Here is a 6,000-nt window from a genome sequence, read left to right as displayed (position 1 = left end):
AAAGTTATTGAAGCTCTGTCTCTCTCTTGCAGCTGGTCTGCAGCCATCATTGATAATTCTGAGGTGATGTGAACAGAAACCATATGAGATACAATTTCCATCCTGATGATTTAATCACTTGCTTCTTAAATACTCGTATATACTTTCACTTGTAGGAACTACTTTTGTTTGGAGAAATATTTGTCATCATTCGTTAATTTTCTTTGAATTTCTTTAATTTATGTTGATTCATATTATGAATCACCCTTGCAGACACCATCGCACTGAATTTATCTTGAGGATCACTTTTTATTCAGTGATATGATTTCTTCCATTATCAGGTCAGTTAAAGTTCCGACAATGTGATTCAGACACCAAGTCCTCTATTAAGTAAACCGCTATTCACAAATATGGGCGAAAAACTGAACTAAAATCTGCTATTGGTACTGCATAAAAAGCAAATACCGGAACTATGGTAACAGAGACGACAAGCGATAACACAGTGTTGCCAACGATGACGATTTAACAATGCCAAAAATATCGACTGTCTCCTCCGCTTAAAAATGAATTTGCCGGTAGTAAGGCGGCTCCCGTTATCGGTCCCACACACAAACCTCCTGAAGTCAGACACTCTGATCGGTGCCAAACATTGTGTATCGATAGTGTGTGAACCAAAACACGGATTTAGTTCGTGCTATGTGCTATCGTCCAGCAGAACATGCGTAAACGTTAATTGAAAGTAACACCAGAACTACGGAGGACATGAAAAGCGTATCTGTGAACGACAATATTGCACATTTTGTGTGGGTGAGCCGGCCGATGTGGCCGTGCGGTTCTAGGCGCTGCAGTCGGGCTCCACGAGACCGCTACGGTCGCAGGTTCGAATCCTGCCTCGGGCATGGATGTGTGTGATGCCCTTAGATTAGTTAGGTTTAACTAGTTTTAAGTTGTAGGGGACTAATGACCTCAGAAGTTGAGTCCCATAGTGCTCCGAGCCATTTCAACCATTTGTGTGGGTGAGTTGGTAGAGCGTGAGCGCGTCTTATAGAAAGTTCCCCGTTGAAACCCCACTAATGACGACTCTTTTTAACTCGCGCATGAAACATTTACATGGGAGAACACTTTCCTAATACGTGAAACAACTTTAAGAGTTTGTAGCAATGTTCTTTTGACAGTCTGTTTTCGCTTCGTTAGTTGAAAGTAGAAATCCTATAGAGTACATTTGTAGAGAAAGGTGTTGTGTTCTGTCAGATATGTGCAACAGCACTGACACCACTCGTGGTGAAGCAAATAGAGCATTTGTAGTTCCACAGAACTGATCTTCCTTTCTTCAGAAAGCACAAGCACATGATTCGTAAGATATCCGATACTGTTCGAGATTCTTCGGAAGAGATTAGTCTGCAACACGGAAATTATATTCAATCGGTTGTGTTCTCCATGTTTCTATAATTCGCACCGTCACAGATGGATAGTGGCTAAACTCGTTGATAAACCCGGACCCTCCGAAACTTCGACGAAATACTGTTTCAGGCACAGGCTTTCAGTTTTTTAATCTACAGGGTGGATTCCCGAATGTAGAAGTCATCAAATGTGCTTGGTATACGGAAGTGATTTTCTTCACATACTTCTTCGTATGCGACCATTATTGTGAAGCCTCTGATCCTGAATGAATGACATTGTGTGTGTGTGGGGGGGGGGGGGGAGGGAGGGAGTGGGGGCAGGGTCGTATTTGCACTGATGTTTGAAAAGTTATGTGCATATTATTGATGTTATTATTTTCTTTTGTTATTATTACTATTATTTTTGTTGCGGGTGTTGCTATTTTTATTATTATTAGTACTACTACTGCCGCACGTTTGATGCAACTGTTTCCTCTTTTTTCTCTTCTGGATGTGTATTCTGTGGTCTCCAAATGTACTCCGCAGGTTTACTACTTTCAAAGAAACGAAGCGAAAGCAAACTGCCAAGAGAGCACAGCAAACACTGCTTTTACATGTCATAAACATGTTGTCCCATATAACACTTTCACGCATAGTACAGTAAATAAAAGTCATCATTGGAGTTTACCTCAGAACCCTTCGTACGAATGCTTAACGCTCTACCAACTTCTCCACGGAAACTATACGTGTTGCTTTCTCGCAGTAATGCTTTTGATATCCTTCATAGTTCTGGTGTTACTTTTATTTAACGTTTACGCCCTTTCGGTTGGACGAAAGCACACAGTGCGAACTGAATCGGAGTTTTGGTTGATTCTCTATCGACACACAACGTTTGGTACCGATCTGAGAGTCTCACTTCTGGAGGTTTGGGTGCCAGCGGCCCAGAGGTGTGAGAAAGTGGTTTCAGACAGCTTACATAGGCTTAACTTTGAAACTGAAACACCGGTATGTGAATTTGAATAGTAATTCCTAGTGCCCATAAATACTACATGCTACTTTTCAAATCCTGTACAATGTAATCTGGTGGTTACGATTTGTACATATTTAGATTGTAACGTAATTTTTTGCACAATAAATTTACCTTCCCCGCAAAAGAATATCTGAGTAAATGTTTGAGAGATAGATTCAAAAGGTTTTTAATTAATGTACACCATCAAACGTTCTCAGTAAAACGGAATGAAACAGTCGCTAAAATTTGGCAATGTTCCTTTCCGCTTTGCATACCACTAAGGGAAACTTCATCTTCAACTATGTATTCTCAACTCCACCATAATTAGAACGTGTTAATTGCATCTGGATCAACTTAACCCACACCAATATACTAATCAGTTGTAAATGATGAAAAGAAGAATTAGTCTGTTCAGTACAGGCTTAAATGAAAATGCTATAATGCCTATTTCAGCTTTGGCATATTCCCTGATTTGTCCTTACGTACCACCAGGAGTAGGGCTACGATCCAGGGGTATGTGTAACACGGTTGTATACCACTGCCTGAATTCAGCCAGTGGAAGTATTGCAGACTACTTTACTCAGAGGAATGTAAGAACTGCTCAGTCATGAAAACAATAAAAAGTGGTCTCAGTTGAAAGAACGAATACACAGAAAGAACGAATGAGTGAGTCAACACGAAAAACTACAATGCACTGTGTCGGCTGAAATCATTCTGTTGCTCCCATACACTGGTTTCACTCAAAAGAAACGAACTAACTCATACATAAAAGTATAAGCGACTGAATACATTGTTTCCAAGTTTGTTGCATCCACAGACTGGTGTCCCTCAAGAGAATGAATGAATAAATCAACCAATGAGTAAACCTACAACTGAATGAGATGAGTATTTTCCAATATCCAGCTGAATCATATTTTTATAGCGGGTGAGTCCCTGCAGACCGGTGTTGTTCATTACCGTCTCGTCTCCAGCCTAGCGGATGAGCAATGCGGAGGGAAAGAACATTCATCAGTGGAAGACCAGTGCTCTCTCACGTCTGGAATAGTACCTTCAGCAGATAACGATCTCTTTCTAAAAGGAACATGGAACTCCACAAAATAAGAGCCTTGCAACGAACAAAGTAGGTTCTTAGGAACTATGATGATAGGCTAGCTGCTGGGCAGAAAAACGTGTGATTGGTAAAAATCGCTTGTAACATTAGGAAGACAGATCATAGGGAAAAGTCACTGGGGCACTGATCGGACATATTTCTTGGCATTACCTTTGCAGAAGAGTTAAGCATGCCATTGGTGGACTGAGAGCCCTTAAACGACAATTGGTGGTCATGTATTGCCGGGTGGGAAGTGAAGAATAAGCTCTACGATTTGGAGAGAAATTTCGGGAGTTCTACGCCGGTTTTGGCACTCAATAAATATCTCTCTGGGCTGCAGTCTCCACTTACGCAGCCGACTCATGCTCCAGAGTTCATGCCAGCAGAAGGACTGCTGTCACCCTGCACTTAGAGAGCCAGCCATGATGGTAACACTCTGCATATATCATGCTGATAATTTATGGTGAGCACTATTAGTAGCACCAGCACCTTAAGACAATCCTTCGCCAGAATTTAGTCAGACCATTGCAGTTCTGTGTCCCAAGTCCATCAGCGCAGTGGTAGATGCATACGTTTTTCAGTCTAACAGTCAGGAAAACAGTCACTGTATATACTTTCTGAAGTCAGTTGCATCTATATGGCATATTGTCAAACCTTTCAAATGACTTTTGAATACAGCAAGTGTAAACCATCTTGTGTACTTTTATATTATTACACTAGAACTTATAACAGAACGTAAAATTATGTATGTCAGTAATTTCTTTACGTGTAATGTTTTATGTAAATATAGCCTTTGACCGCGAGTTTAACAACTAAGAGACGGTTATCTTTGGTCATGCGGGTAGGGGATTGAGGGTCTTTGGATCGAGAGCATGGGTTGGAGGAGGTGGTAATACAGATGTGGTGTAAAACAATGTCTTATTTCATATTATTGTAGAAGTGTTAAATGTGAATAAATGAATTAAATAGTGATGTGCAAAACTAATGTAACGTTTGCTCTCTAAAAATCAAAATACCACATCGCCCTACAAACCAGTTAGTCTCATCCAAACACAAAGAAAACCGCGGGAACATCGCAGTGGAATCACCTCTAGACTTCACGAAGACAACAACGCAGCCATCGATATGAGTTAAGTACCAAACTGTTCGTACTTGTTAACGACCTCGGACTATAAATTTGAATCTCCTGTAGTGCCTGAAGTCACCATGTGGACGAAGGAGTAGGACCACTTATAGACTGTGGAAATCATAGGAAGAGGTCCGTTAAAAACTGTCAAACTGTAAGGTCCATCACATTTTTGTGATTTATTTGGTTCATTTAAAACTTTTAATTAATCTCACTCTCAATATTAAGCAATTCTCCACAGCATGAGTCTTAACATTCATCGCATTAGTTAATCCTTTTGTGCACAGTAATTCAGCTTGGATCTCAAAGGTGTGTCTCCTTTTTCTAATGACTGCCATTACCTATTGCTAAAAGAATGAGACTTTTCGTGAGGCCTGTACATAAGCGTGTGATTGTTTATTTCTATATCTATCATTTCAGCATTTGTACGAAGATTGGCAGAATGGATTGTAGTTCGATCTTTCTCAGCGAAACAGTTTCGCTACACGCAATTAGGTACTTCATTCAGCCTTCTTGTGCCATTCCCGCTTACGATACCAATACGATCAGTATGGAACTGGGTAGATGACTTTGATCTGTAAGTGCTCTCTGGATGGAAAATCTCATCTGTTTTAAATGAACTGACATTACTACCGGCCTTTGTTAAAATTACCAACTGATTCTTCACATTCTTAAAGACGATTCAGAAATCCACACCATACGTTAATTTCAGATTTTTTACGCAAGTTTTACTGTCGACAGATGCTTTAAACAGACATCCAAGCTCCACAGAACACGGACCTGGCTGCCTACCGACAGTAATTTTCGCTGCAACGTCGCTACTGTCGACACATGTAAACCAATTTAAATTAGACATCAGTTTCGGATTGTCAGTTCGTTAGTTTAATAAATATGCCTTTTTGCCGTTAATTCGAAGTTAGGTGCATAGATGAATGGGAGAAAATCTTGGCAAGAATGAATACTAAAGACGGAGATAAATAATTTGAAATAGGGGGACAATTAAACTTTTAAATCAAATGTAGATGGCACCTCTTTAGACTCAGTAATAAATGGTACATTTCTAAGAACGAATGTGAATTCTCAGCTGAAGTGTTGCGAACACAGAACGATATTTGCAATGAGAATGTCATCAACATGTTACGCCCTTAAGGGTCCTACCATCACTGTGCAACGGCCAGTGTCTTCTAGTTTCTAATGGTTTGAGTTCGTTTGTTGCTCCAACGATTGCGATAAACTCATTTATTAGCTGTGGCATTCTTTTCTGGAGAACAAATGTACAAAATATGAACACAGTTTTCTAACTATAGGAAAGGTTCTTACGGATAGTAACCAAAATTAGTAGTAGATCTCATTGTAAAGATCTGTTCCAAACAGTAGGGATTTTAACTCCACTGTGCGAATATGTTTACCAGTCAGT

The sequence above is a fragment of the Schistocerca cancellata genome, chromosome 3 (genome assembly GCF_023864275.1).
Source record: "Schistocerca cancellata isolate TAMUIC-IGC-003103 chromosome 3, iqSchCanc2.1, whole genome shotgun sequence".
Taxonomy (NCBI): Eukaryota; Metazoa; Arthropoda; class Insecta; order Orthoptera; family Acrididae; genus Schistocerca; species Schistocerca cancellata.
The sequence above is the reverse complement of the archived record's forward strand: the minus strand, read 5'-3'. Positions refer to the sequence as shown.